The 15,150-nt window shown below is 46.1% G+C and overlaps 1 protein-coding gene across 2 annotated transcripts in view; it reads right to left on the bottom strand.

The window, feature by feature from the left end:
- Window positions 1-3,805, bottom strand: part of NTN1 (netrin 1) — a 228,543-nt gene extending 224,738 nt beyond the window's left edge. The window contains exon 1 of one of the 2 annotated variants that reach the window (XM_053293539.1): window positions 3,696-3,805. The gene's annotated coding sequence lies outside the window, so the exon portion shown is untranslated. Of the gene's footprint in view, window positions 1-3,527; window positions 3,623-3,695 lie in introns of those variants that run through there. The other variant, XM_053293538.1, reaches the window with a different exon arrangement.
- Between the last annotated feature and the right edge of the window lie 11,345 nt (window positions 3,806-15,150).

Genomic DNA, 15,150 nt, shown 5'->3' with positions numbered 1-15,150 from the left:
CTTGTCATCAACGTCTGCGTGCGGGTAAGACTCTCCGTGCCTCAGAAGAAGTCCAAAATTCGTCTTTACGGGATTGCCTTCTACGTGACAGCGGAGCAGTGCTTCTGGTACTTGACCTGAGATGGCTATTCACACATCCGAATCGACGCTGTAATCATCCCGTGCAAAACATGCACGTGTGAACTCAGTCAAACAGTTTCATAGGAATGCTATGTCTGTCCTCTCCCGCGGGTTTGACCGCACAGTTCGGCATGGGTTTTCTTCAAAGTTTGTGGGAATTCTCATTACAGCTGTTTTATTGAACTGGAAGTTTACTTTCACTGCCATCCTCGCTTCCTCGCTTGCTCCATAGGGAAACGAGCTGCTATTGGTACAGCAATGAACCTCAAGTTAAGAGTCAGATATATTGAGTAAGCTTCTGTTTTGTTTTGTTTTGTTAAGTATCTTTGAAATCAGGAGCAAAATAATGCAAAATTGAGTTTTATGCCACAGTAGAGTTTATTCGATTGAAAGTCGAATATCTTCAAGAACATAATGATCCCTGCTGGATTGGGCCAACGGTCCATGTTGTCGAGTAATCTGTTTTCTAAATTGGCCAGCCAGCCAGATATACTGAATAAGAGGTGTCGTATTCAAGGGTATACTACCGCAGTACATGGAGGTTCTACTTAGTTATCATCATGGCTATCAGATTTAAAGACGTATCTAAACCTTTAGGGGGGAAAGCACCCTCACACGTTGCTGCCATTCGGAAACGACCAACAGTAAGTCATCACGTCGAGGCAAAATGAGGTGAAGTGTTTGCTGTGCGGGTGGCGTTCACACGTATCCCTACAATGTCCTACCCATTGTCGACGATGGTGATCGCAATATTATCAGTGTAGATAATATAAGTGCCGAAATTACTCAGGACTTCCTGCAGTGCGTTGCAGAATTTCCCTTCGCCTCTTCGGCCTAATGTGATCGAATGGGATCCTTGGAGCCAGCGGGATCCGCTCTCCTCCATCTACCCGTCGGCCCTGGTGGGCACCCCTTCTTTTTCTCCTCCTGCCCTTCACACACCCGCGGCTCTTCTCAGCGTCTGCCCCTCTGCAGCAGTGCTTGCAAATTCCCGCCAAGCGCTGGCCACCTGTTTGCAGCCAACTACAGTTTGTTCTGTCCCAACACTTAACGTGACCAACCTTTGCATTTCGCGCCGCGCAGCCCACCGTGTTCCCTGCCAGGGAAAAAACTACCTGGAGGGATGGTGAGATTGACATTTTTGGTTCGGACGATGGGTTCCGCCCCCCCCCCCATTGTTTGAGGGAATAGATGCGACATTCTTTCTCCGTCATACAACTTGTTCCCGTGTGTATGTGGAGGGATGAGGTTTGGATCTTGGCGGGAAAGAGGGATTTGGAGCTTTATTCCGCAGCCTTTTGATCCGGTTTTCGACCTTCTGCCATTAAGTAGGAGGGCATTCCGCATCTACGTCACCTTGCGAGGAGCTGGCCGTATTTTCGACCCTCTCCGGCTTTAATCAAGGAGGCGGGTGGAAATCACGCCTCCTCTTGCCGGGATTCTGACTAGTTCTGGGGGCAGGGTTGACACAGGGCTATTCTTGCCACGGGCTCCCCGCTTAGGCTCCATCGTCCCCGGCTGGAGGTTCAGTGGGGACCTCCAAACCGCGCACCGACTAGGCAGGAGTGGCGACCTGTCCTTTCCCTGCGGGATTCCCATGGGGTAATTCTGTACACGAGGCAACAGCAGCACTCCAAAGCCTCGGGATGTTAAAAAGGGAAATAGCAAAACATCACCCGCGCGTAAACCAGCCAATTTAAGCACTTTGAAGCGCCATTGGTTTCAAGCCGAGGACTGTAAAGATGTGCTTCACTTCCCCATTGACATCTATGGAACTGAGCCGTGCTCAGCTTGGCTGGATCGTGCCCTGGATATAGAACTATAGAACTGGGTGGTGTGTGTGTGAGTGAACGAGAGAGAGAGAGAGTAATCCCTTGAGCAGAAACTTCTTCTCCAGGAAATTCCTGGGTTCAGAATTTCCAGTCTAAACCGAAATCGGGCTCGCCTTTCCTAGGTCGCATTTGGACTTCCAATATCTGAATATATTTGCGGGTAAAGAAATGAAGAGAGGCACTGTTGGCCGGTATTTAATTACACCCCCTCCTCAGATTTTGTTACATTAAAAAGAACAACCCGCACAAGTAACTATACCTACCAAGGAACGACACCCTTTAAAACCCCCAAACTATTTTAAAAGTTCAATTATCATTCTGGTTTGAATTTTGGGTTTGGGATGGGATTTATTTGCCTCTACCGGTCTACTACTCTTTTCATCTCTCATGTCTTTCTTTCTGAAACAACACACTTATTTTCCAATCGGTCTGCCAATTATTGTTTTTTCCTTCCCTCATCCAGGAACGGTGGAAAAACAAGACATCTTTCCATCCTTTAAAACATACATACATAACACCACACACAACACACACACGCACACACGCACACACCTCATACCAACAAAATGTCATCCTCTCAGAAAATATTATTTGAACATTTCCTTTAAATGGAGGGTGCGGGAGAGAAAAGAAACAATTCTTGCCAAGTAATTGTGAAAAGTTCGTGGCGCAACGACGAGGCAGGAGCCCCGGTTCGAAATAATCAGGAGCGATTTATTCCGACGGAGTGACAGCTCTTTTGAACGGAAAGCGAAAGGCGTTTTCTGTCTCTCTGAAAGCTTTTCTTCCAGATTGTGTTCAGATTAGGCTGGGGGGATGAATGGCGGCTTTATCCAGACCAGGAGCTTTTCTGAAATGCCAAATTAATTACCAAGGCCTGAATCAAGGCAATGGGGACTGCAGGAAGGAGAAGGAGGAAGAAGAAGAACTGGAAAGGGAGGGGGGGAGAGAGAGAAATATAGCACTTTTCGGTGTAAAATTATCTCTTAGGATAGTTTCAGACCGAAGTGTCGTCCAGAGCAAGAGCGGGAGGCAACAGCATCTGCTCGATCCTTGTTTTGATCTCCTAGAACTAAACTTCTTTAAGAGACCCCGCTTCAGAATTTCAGGCGTAAAAGGATTCTGTATCTAGATCTATAGCGATGTCAATATAGCAATAATACAACGGTGAGTGAGTGAATGGGAGGCCAAAGAAATCGGCTTTGGGGTAAACCATCTCTTGGTACCTACAAGAGATAAATAAATAAAGGATGTGGTGGGCGAGAGAGAGGAGCATTGGATTCTCCCTCGGACGGGATCGCCTGCTTGCCCGGCAGAGTTCAGCGAGTGGGACCGACTCCCAGTCCCAGATCGTCCTGCTTGTCCCGGGTTGATCTTGATCTCCTTTTGCCATAAACTGCGTCTCCCCCAACACCACCCAGGTCAGCCTGCTGCGCTACCTCCGGGTTAAGACAAGCGGGATAAGGTCAACCTCCTAAGCCGCTCTCAACTCACACTCGGCTCCCCTCCTCCTGTCCAGCTTCCCGCGTCCGTTTCCCATCTGCGAGCCACGGAAGCACTGAAGCAAATACTTACCTTCGGTAAGCGCAATTCGAATCTAAGAGCTGGGGAACGGGAAGCCAGTCCCTTTGGAAATACTCATCTCCCAAACAGCTCCCCACGATCCAGCCGAGCCCCCTCCCTCCCACCCCCGCGGATCCTTCCTTGAGCTCCCCACCCACACCGCGGCAAAGCGACCTCTACCTGAGTGGAGGGAGCGCCCGTCAGAAGCGTTGGAGGTGCGAGTCTGGCGCGGTCGAGGGTCTTCCTCCTCGGCTCTCTCTGGCCTCTGCGATCGCTTTAGGAAGGACAAGGGGGCCCTTAGGGGGTTCATCGATCCGGACGCTCCCTGTTCTCTTTGCAAAGGGAGGGTTAAAGGGGGGGACCCCCTCCCAAGCCAGCCTCCCTCCGCTTTGCCTTCCTGAAGAAGTTGGAGAGATCCCTCCAAAGGTTACCCCGATGCGAAGGGAGGAGAAAGGCCGAACCCTTTCCGAGGAGGAGCAGCCGCGCAGAGGGCCCTGCGCTAGCCACCACTGGGACGCAAAGGGTCTTAAGGAAGAGGAGGAAATGGAACCTGCTGCTCCTGCTGCTCAGAGACCCAACCGCCTCTGCAGCTTGCGGGAACTTGGGGGAAATCTGGTTCAACGGGCAGTTTGGGATCTGGAAATCTTGGGTTCGGATCGTTGTCTGGCCTTCCGACGCACTAGGTGGTCTGGCAAGCCAATGTCTCCGCTTTGCCTCTTTTGGGGGGATCAGTTTTCCCGTCTTTCAAAGGGTGAGTGTGGGCCTTTCTCCCGAGAGGACAAACCCGATTAAAACTGTAAAGCAAGCGGTTTGGGTGGACAGGTAGAGTTTCGTCGAGATCAACAAAGTCTTTCAGCTTTTGGTGTCTTGTAATTCTCTCCCTCCCCACTCCCACCCCACCCCGCAAGAATGAAAAACAAACACAGGCATGAAGTCCAGTGTCTCTTTCAAGAAAAGCCACCCGGGGCTAGACTAGCTGAGGATTAGCAAGAGACAAGCACCCAAAGCTGTCATATGCACATGAGCCTGGTTGGATACCACGGATACATCGAAGTCTGCTGCAGCACAAAAGCAAAGGCGAAGCGCTGCGGCACCTTTGCGTTTTGAGCTCCAGAATAAACTTCTGAAACTAAACGGGTTTATGGTGGCGTGGTTATCCATAGGGAAAGACTTCCCACAGACACAAAAATCAGATACATCAGTAACGGCGTTTGTTTGGCTGCACCATTGCACAACAATTTGTGCAATCCTTGCGCTCGCACAACCCTGCTCTTCTGCAACTGTGCAAATGTTACGTTCCCTTGCATGTGTAATTTTGCACAGTATGTTAGCCAGAGAGGTGTGTGTGTGGGGGGGGTGGGGGGCCTGGGCGTGGGGCTCAAATAAACATTCTGCCCCCAGCCTCTCAGAGTCTTAAAAATGATGAACCTAGTTTTAATTAGTAATATACCATCAAAGATCTGGTTGATGATACTGAACCAACATGAGAATCTTTGCCCTCCTCACCTCTCCTCACCTCTCCACATCATCTCTCTCTCTTTTGCCCGTTTTCTTTCCTAGTTTCCTCCCCATTTCTCAGCCTTCCTATGACAAAGACCTCCGTTTTCCCATCTGCCCTCACTGACTATGCCTTGCATCTCTTCATTATCAACCTTCCAGATTTCTCCATATATTCCCTTGAATGTTCTACAACTCCCCCTGATACTACCTGTCCCATTACCACATTCCCCTTGCCTTCTGCCTATGTTATCTCAGATCCTATGTTATCTCAGGTCCGGTTGTGTTTGTCATTGGCTCACTTGGTGGTGACGCAAAACTTGTTGGTAACACAAAACCAGGCCTTCTCCCTGAGATTTTATATAGGGTGGTATATAAATGCAACAAGCAAGCAAGCAAGCAAGCAAGCAAGCAAGCAAGCAAGCAAATCCTACTCTCTTTCACCAGTGGCCTTAGGCTCCTGCCTCTGCTCTTCCTCCCTCCCTGAACTCACTGCTTCCCCAGGGCCCTGTTCCTTTTAACCTTGCCCTGACCTAAGGGCAGCTCTTCTAGTGGCAGCCAGGGAAGACTTCACCACTGGCATGATGGTATATTTAAATATTTGCTTAATGTGGTGGGTTTGCAAAAATCTCCAGATTGTGTTTGTAAAATTGACATGGAGATTAAATTCATTTTAAATGTCCTGAGATTTCAAAAAACTAAATACAACAGAGTGGCAATTCATTTATGCAAATAATATTACTTAATTTAATGGGTTGATATAACTGCCCAATATCAGGTATCCACATACTGAGTTTTGAGTTGTGATTTAACAGGAATCAAAACATTTGGAAGATCCTCCGTGTGAAATTTTGCACTGGAAGCATTCAGGACAGGAGAGGAGGCAGCAGAGCAGAAGGAGACCATCATTCTCCTTCTCCTTTCTCCTGACATTTTCAGATGCAGGTTGGAGGGACAATTTAGAATTCCCGACATGTAACACAACTTGACATCTCAGAGCCTTTCACCACTCCTCTCAATGTAAGCTCTGGAGCAGGGTTTCTTAACCTTGGGCCCCCAGATGTTGTTGGACTACAACTCCCATCATTCCCAGACATGGCCTTTGTGGCTGAGGATAATGGGAGTTGTAGTTCAAAAACATCTGGGGGCCCAAGGTTAAGAAGCCTGCTCCAGAGAATAAGGGGTATCCTATATTGTTCCAGTGAATAGTTCTTGGAGGGGGGCAGAGTACCCCAAACTTTTTTTTCCAAATTCAATTTTTATTAATTAATACCCCAAACTTCTAGCAAAATACCGATGATGATGATGATGATGATGATGATGATGATGATGATGGACAGGGTGTGTCTGTGTGTGTGTCTCTCTCTGTGTGTGTAGGGAGATGACAACATTACAAAACCCCCTGAGGAGTGTAATGTGTCACCTTGAATCCCCCTGGTAACTCTGTGAAAGCTCCAATGTTAGTGGAGGGCAGCCAGTTCTGCTGTCATCACAACAGTGTCATCTGGTACAATCCCTTATATGAGAGAAAGCCGCTGGGGTGGGGCTGAACTTGCTTCCTGCCCCAGCTATTGAAAATCAAACCTTTGCTTAGCCCCACGTTGTCATCTGCATTTTATTGTTGTTTCTGTGTTTAAATAATTGCAAACTGCCTTGGGTGCCTTGGCAAGAAAAGGTACACACAGGTCACGGAGCCTGGACTGTGCCTGTCTAGGTCATGGGCAGTTCCCCCTGAGGCCAGGTGAGGTGACAGACTCACTCAGCCAGTGAGTATGCTATGGGGCCATGAGTGTGGGCATCCTGCCTTGCCCTGGCAGGATCACCTCAACTGTCTGCTGCTGACACTGCTGCCTCAATTCTGCTGCCACCACCCTTTCCCCCATATCTCAGTTGCCTCCTCACCGGCCCCACTCCCACCTCCTTTACCAGCCCAGGTTTTGCCCCAGTGCCCGCTTGCGCCCCTCATGCCATCCTCAGCTGCTGGCTGTTCACATGGTATGAGGCAGCTTGGAGTGTCTCTAGCAACACCAGCTGGCTTCTCCTTTGCTCTTCTCTCTCCCTCACCCTCCTGTCTCTTCCCTCCAGCACCAGACTTGTCCAGAGACAGTGGACAAGCTTGGTACTTGGAGGGGAGAGACAGTGGGAGAGGGAGCTGGTGCCAGCTTCTCATCTTTGCCAGCTGAGCAATGCAGTGGTGTGCTCCAGCAGCTGAAGCTGGCATGAGGGGAAAGAGTGGTGGGTGGTGCCTGCCTGGCCAGCAAGAGAAAGGGCCAGGGGAGCTGATGCAGTGCCAGCATTGGCTCTTGTCCGGGACAGCCTTCTACAGCTCAGAACCTGGAACACACAAGCTTTAATTTGTTCGTGGAACGATTCAGAAGGGACCTATGTGCAGTTTTCATTTGTGCGCTGTGTCACTTAACTTGTCACTTGAATCAGATTTAATTTTAACCACATCCTCTTAAAATTTTAAACTTAGTATTTACATGATTTTTAAAACAAAATAAAACACATCACATTGAAATGGTAAAAGGTTGGTTTATTTGTTTGTTTTATATTGGCTTTCTATATTCCCTGTGAAATGAACTCCTAGAGAGGGCATGCCTTCAACTCCTGCCTGTGGGCTTCCAGCGGCATCTGGTGGGTTACTGTGTGAAACAGAATGCTGGACTAGATGGGCCTTGGACCTGGTCCAGCAGGGCTGTTCATATGTGGGAGTTCATTTACATATCACCTTTGCACATTGGGGCAAAACCCACCAACTTCACATATACGTTGATGGGATCTGAGCTGTCGGTGACTGACCAGGAGAGATGGTGGACAGCTCATGGAAAGTGTCATCTCAGTGCATGGCAGCTGTGAAAAAAGGTAATTCCATGCTAGGAATCATTAGGAAGGGGGTTGAAAATAAAAATGCTGATATTATAATGCCCTTCTAGAAATTTATGGTGTGGCCACGTCTGGAGTACTGCATACCGCTTTGGTCACCATATGTGAAGAAGGATATTTTAGAACTGGAAAAGGTGCAGAAGAGGGCAACCCAAATGATCAGGGGCCTGGAGCACCTTCCTTATGAGGCTAGGCTACAGCATCTGGGGCTCTTTACCTTGCAAAAGAGGCAACTAATGGGAGACATGATCGAAGTGTATAAAATTATGCATGGAGTGGAGAGGGTAGACAGAGATACATTTTTCTCCCTCTCTCAAAACACTAGAACCAGGAGCCACCCCATGAAACAGAAGGTTGGGAAATAGGACTGACAAGCAGAAGTAATTTTTCACACAGTGCACAATAAATCTATGGAATTCCTTGACATGGGATGTGGTGATGGCCACCAGCTTGGATGGCTTTAAAAGGGGCTTAGACAGATGCATGGAGGACAGGTCTATCAATGGCGACTAGTCTGGTGGCTGTGGGCCATCTCCAGCCTCAGAGGCACAATGCCTCTCAATAGGAGAGCAATAGCAGGAGAGAGGGCATGCACACATCTCTTGCCTGTTGGCTCCCTTTGAGTTGTCCCAGAGACCAATATGGCTGCCGCATTCTGTACTAATTGTAGTTTATGGACTACGTACAAAGGCAGCCCCACATAGAGGGCATTACGGTAGTCAAGCCTGGAGGTTACCAGCATATGTAAGGTAAAGTAAAGTGTGCTGTCAAGTCGATTTCGACTCCTGGTGCCCACAGAGCCCTGTGGTTTTCTTTGGTAGTATACAGGAGGGGTTTACTATTACCTCCTCCCGTGAAGTATGAGATGATGCCTTTCAGCATCTCCTATATTGCTGCTGCCCGATATAGTAGCAGTGGGTATTCGAACCGGCAACCTTCTGCTTGTTAGTCAAGCATTTCCCCACTGTGCCACTTAAGGTGGTTAACAGTGGTACAGCATATGTACCACTGTTTTAAGGTCATTTACCTTTAGGAATTGACGTAACTGTCGTATCAGCCAAAGCTGATAAAAAGCACTCCTGGCCACTGCCTCAACCTGGAAAACCAGGGAGAGCTTTGGGTTCAGGAGTATTCCCAAGCTACGTACCTGATCTTTCAGGAGGAGTGTAACCCCATCCAGAACAGGAAGATCTAAACCAGTGATTCTCAAACTTGGGTCCTCAGGTGTTATTGGACTTCAACTCCCATAATCCCCAACCAAAGGCCACTAATGCTGGGGATTATGGGAGCTGAAGTCCAATAACACCTGAGGACCCAAGTTTGAGAATCCCTGATCTAAACCATCTCCTGGGTCTCAACCTCCCAAAGTCAGTATCTCTGTCTTATTTGGACTAATGGTTTGTTATCCCTCATCCAGACCATTACCACCTCCAAGCAGGCATTTAGAGGAGATATGCCATTTCCTGATGAGGTTGACATGGAGAAACAGATCTGGGTGTCATCCAGATCTGGGTGTCATTATGGCAAGCAAGCCCATTAAAGAAAAGTGAAAAACTGAAGTTAAATTGTAGTAGACCATGCTTAAGAACATGTTTGCAGATATATATTTTACCATGTATATAGTCTTTGTATTTATTTATTTATTGTTTATTGTTAAATTTATACCCTGCCTCTCATTAAGAAAATCCCAAGGCGGCTTTATGAAGTGTCCACGCCTTCTAAGATTTTCAGGAGCCAATCAGAATTCATGGGCCAATCAGAATAATTAGGAGGAGACTCTGTTGGAACAAGTACATCCACCTGGATGGTGAGTTTTTGGCCTGGGCTCTCCTCCAGAGGTAGAGAAAGTCCAGGCCTGGCAGCTGGAGTCTCCTCCTATTTTCTCACTAGGAATAGTCTCAGAGACTTCTCTGTGCCTCCTACTGATGAGGTGGGGATACAAGAACTACCTAATTTCCATATAGCAACATGTTTGTAAACATATTTAAAATTCCACAGTGAGGTAGATCCCCCTTCTCATCCATGTAGACACCCATGTCTTCTGTTAATCTCCACAGCTGAACAGTACTGTGGAATAATGAGCACAATCAGTGTGCTTCTCATGCTGTGCAGATAATTTAGTGTTTTAAACTTTCTCACAACTAGAAAAATGGCCACTGATCCCCTGAGGAAACAGCAAATATATTTTGGGGAGCCCAATAGTGTTTGGGAGCAGGATGCAATTGCTGTCCATGCAAAGACACTTTTGAAAAATGACACTATATCAGACCTCAATCTGTTGGGAACTCGACCAATACTTACTATAACGATTAATCCAGCCCTGTTCACATACAAGGAACTACAAAAGCATGATCACAGACAGGGACAGTCCTTCCATGAGGTGAGGTGGTCACTTTAAGGAGCAAATTATTACTGGGGTGCCTGTGGGCTCACGGGGAAATGGCTTGACTAGCAAGCCAGAGGTTGCTCATGCGAATCCCCGCTGGTATGTTTCCCAGACTATGGGAAACACCTATATTGGGCGGCAGAGATATAGGAAGATGCTGAAAGGCATCATCTCATACTGCACAATGGTCAACCCCGCCTGTATTCTACCTAGGACAACCACAAGGCTCTGTGGTCTCCAGGAGTTGACACCGACTTGATGGCATACTTTACCTTTACCTAGTGGGGAGGCAAGATGCCCCCCCCTTGCCTCTCTTTGCAGCCCCTCACCATCTGAGCAGCTCTTCACCAAGTGGTGGCACAACAACCAACTGGCAAAGAGGCTCTCCTCCTCCTCCAACTCCTCCTCCTCCTCCTCCTCCTCCTCCTCCTCTTTGCTATAGCTGCCTTCTCTCTCATTTGCCACTGGCCTGAGAATAAGAAAGGGGAGAAAACAGAAGATAAACTGAGGAAAGGGCACTGAGTATTCTGGTTTCCTCTTCTGTTTCCTCCCTCTTCTCATGTGCAGACAGTGACAACTAAGGGAGGGAGCAGAGTAGGATACGGGTGTGACATGCTGCCTGGCAGTTGTGACTATTCTCACTACACAGAAGGAAGAGGAAGCAGCATAGGCATCCGCGAGCATGTGCTTGTGCAAAGGCATGCATAGAAATCAAGCAGTGACAGTGGCTATTGCTGCTGCCGCCAGGACTTGAAAACAGGGAGGGGAGGAGGCATTTGATGTGCTGCCTGAAGCACAAGGCAGTCTTGGGCCACTGTTGATCACAGAAGTGCTGCTGCTACAGCGGCCATCATGGCCCAGAGTCCACCAAATACATTATTTATATTGGCTGACATCACAACTAAGTTACTCAATGGAAGTTATATTGAAATTAAATAGTTCTTTAGAGTAGTTCCTGAGAAGTAGTATTCAGTAATTTAGTCTGGATCAGCCATTGGATACAATCCAGTGCACAATTAAGCATGCTTAATTTATGCCTTAGGTAAAGCTGAAGACAGCTGAAGACAGATCATCCTGGAAATAATCTATCTATGTGGTCACCGACTTGATGGCACTTAATCAATCAAAGTTATGACTTCAGTTTGAGAAGGCATCCTTGCCTTTTCTGTTTTGAAGAATTAAATTGATGAGAGCAGTTTAGCCTGTTCATACATTTAAGTTGCCATAAACCCAGAGAGAGAGAGAGAGAGAGAGAGAGAGAGATCCTGCCAACCTCTTCCCATGAACAATACCTTATCTAGGAATCACCTTTTAACTTCCTTTCTTTATCAGTTTTATTCATTCTCTTTGTTTTGCAGTCTTTACTAATCATTACTGTCAAGAGGGTTGAGCACTAGCAAATGGACCGATCTGCTGTGGGCAAGCAGAGTGAACAAAAGCTCCATGTTTGTCCTGGCCACAGGCTGCCTGTGCTCCAATAATGGCCCATTCCTGACTCCACTTGATAACCCTTACTCACCTCCCCCTTGCCCAGAGGTGGCTGCTGGTCCACCCCACCTGTCACTTCTTGGTGGACACCACCCTTCCAGATCCATCTTCCTTGAGACAACAATGTCATCTGAGAGAGGCCTTGTTTGTTAACTCAAATTCAATGAGCCTGGCCCTGTAATTTTGAGGCTTCTCAACTACTTCCCATGCCGAGCTCTTCCTTTCTGCATGAAGAAGTGACTTGAGGTACCATTCCATATGTGGCAAAGCTGGTTCAGCCTAAGCCATCTGAAACACAGAGGAAAGCCACCTGCAGAGAATTCTGCATTTCCATTACCCAAGCTTTTTTCTTTTTTCTTTTTGGCCAGGAGGTGGCCAGGCGGGGGGTCTGGCTACACTCAGAGTTTGGTCATTGATCATTCTAACTCAGTTTCTTTAGGATTGTTGTGTGGTTTGATATTGTCACTTTTATATTGCCGCTTTTTAATATATACATTAATTTTATAAATGTGCTTAATACATGCATGTTAGTATCTTTATGGGAGATCATCCAGAGATTTGAGACTAGGTAGGCCATCACTTCATCCTGTGGCTGAGAATTCCACAGATTAATTATGTGTTGTGTGAAAAAGTATGTCCTTTTGTCAGTCCTAAATCTCCTAGCAATCAGTTTCATGGGGTGACCCCCAGTTCTATGATTGTGAGAGAAGGAGAAAAATTTCCCTCTATCCATCCTCTCCACACCATGCATCATTTTTCTAGATGTCTATCATGTTTCCCCTTAGTCATCTTTTTTCTAAGCTAAAAAGTTTTAGATGTTTTAGCCTTGCCTCATAAGGAAGGTGCTCTAGAAAAGTGCCTGTAAGTAGGGCTGGCTGTAGCTGGCTGTTTTCTAGGCTTTTGCTGACAGGTTGCTTGTCTTTGCTGGGTAAAGGCTTATTGAAGTGGTAGGGAGGGGCTTCCTGGGTGGAGCTTGCCTTTAGTAGGCTACAGTAACTTCTGTGGTTTGCTACTGTAATATATTCTATGTGGGGTTGCCCTTGAATGCAACTCAGAAATGGCAACTAGCTTGTGGAAGGGAACATATTTGTCTGACTTTGCAACAACAACACTGGCTGCTCATTGGCTTCTAGGATGAAACATTTACAGCGTAGACCCCAAGTACCTTATGTCTGCTCTCTCTCTGTGAACCCACCTCACAGTTGCAGTTAGTATGAAAGGTATTTATGTATTAATTAACATTTATAAACCACCCCATCCAAAGGCTCTGGGAAGTGTACAAAGTATGTTAGCATACCTTTCTTCAAATGTCCTTGCCAAAGAAATGACTTCCTCTTCTTCAGTTATATATGGTGTAGCAGGACCAGAAGAGGTCCCATAAATGCCACTTACAGAATACTGAAAGTTCTTTCCTAATTATATCATGTCACATAGCCCAGTAATCCACAGGGATTTCTACAGAGTTCGTAAGACCACTCCCCAAGACCTTTTGTTCTGAAGTGCTTACTTCAAAGATGGTGTCATGGGCTCCCAGCTCTTGCAGCTTTGAAAATTGCCTCCTGTTCCAGGCTATATGCTGACCCCATGATTGGCTGTCTCCACAAACCCCAAAAATGCACACAAAGTGCTGGGATTTTGCTATTGACCTTATCTCAGTTCTTGTCTAAGGCATGCTTGTCTGTGTTTGAAAATGTCTATCTATTGGCTTGGGGTGGAGTCACTGTTTGTCTGCTCCTCACTCGCTGTCTTGAATTTTAAACCTGAGAGGTTCTCCCTTTCTCTGCATAAGAGACTGTTAGCATGTTTGTTTTCCTAGCCTGTGTTTACTTAGTAATAAATATCAAACTCCTGTTTCTCAGTTAAAGTAAGCATCTTGTGTAAATCACTTATACAAGATATTCTCCGCAACATTGGATTATGGTCCCAGTTGTGAAGCAATAAGTTGTGAGATGATAAAGAGTTTGTAGGCAAGCAAGTGAGACAAGGTGACTACTTTTGCATCTGCGTGGAGGCATCCCACTGTTGGCCTGCTAAATGAAACAAACTACAAGAAATAGTCCTTCAGAGTGAAGATGTTGCTGAATACTCTTGGACTATCTTGTGTTCCGGAGGGAAAAGGCTGATAGAGAGCCAAGTCTACACTACACTAAGATGCTGCTCTCAGTTGAAAAGCGAGTTTTCACATACAGTGCTGTTAGGTTCTGTGTGGTAGCATGCAAGATCTGTTGGACCCTGATTGTCAGCCCATTTGCAAGATTTCTCTGAGATAAGCATGGGACATTTTTTAAAAAAACACCCCAATATATCTTGCTAATGGGCAGCAAATTTTTGCAGGAGGAAATGGGACAGTTTATCTGAAGTGTAATCTTAATGAGTGAATGAAATGTGTAATCCAGGGGCATACTATGTTCCAAGTTTGCAAAACAGTTTTAATGAGTGTAAAAGCTACTACAAGGCAAGGAGAGTTCTGTTCAGAAGGGACAATTGCTTTATTTTAAAAGGAGGAAAGCTTCTGGTGAAAAGTATGTTTAAAGATGGTGAACTATATGAAACAGATTGCAAAAGAGAGCAAGCAAATGTTGCAAGTGAGTGTGCACAAAAACATTGCATTAGTCTTTGGCATTGCCAATTTGGGCATCTGAGCAAAGAATGCACTTCAAAATTAGTAAAAGAACAATCGGTAAGAAACCTACGGTTAAACCATACAAATCTGAAATAAAATGCATTGAATGTGTTAAAGCAAAATCAACAAGGGGCACATATTCACCAACTACAGAAAGGCATCCAAGGTTTTGGATTTGATTGACAGTGATATTTGTGGGCCCTTCCCAGTAAAGACACCAGGGAATAATATCTATTCCCTGACTTTCATAGGTGATTTTTCTCACTATACTTACACTTACCTACTCAAAGAGAAAAATGAAGTGTTGCCGAAACTCAAAGAATATGTGGCTAGAGTAAGCAACATCTCTGGAATTAAAACAAAGACCTTGTGTACTGATAATGGTGTGGGATATATTGGGAAAGATATTGAGCAATACTTAAAAGAACAAGGAAATAAACATGAGAGAACAATACTTTATCCTCCAGAGCAAAATGGAGTGGCAGAGAGAAAGAACAGAACTTTGACTGAAATGTCCAGAAGTGTATGTCTTGACTCAGGTTTGGAAAACAAATACTGGTGAGAAACTGTAATGCCTGCAACTTATTTGCAGAATAGACTTCCAACTAAAACTAAGGGAGTGGCACATTTTGAACTGTGGAATGGGACTAAACCTAACTTTAAGCATATTAGAATACTTGGATTCAAAGCACAAGCACATATTCCTAAAGAACTAAGAAGAAAATTAGATTGCAGAAGTGAAGAAGGAATATTCA

The sequence above is a fragment of the Hemicordylus capensis genome, chromosome 2, assembly GCF_027244095.1.
Source record: "Hemicordylus capensis ecotype Gifberg chromosome 2, rHemCap1.1.pri, whole genome shotgun sequence".
Taxonomy (NCBI): domain Eukaryota; kingdom Metazoa; phylum Chordata; class Lepidosauria; order Squamata; family Cordylidae; genus Hemicordylus; species Hemicordylus capensis.
Note: the sequence above shows the minus strand (reverse complement) of the source record. Positions and strands in the feature narration are given on the sequence as shown.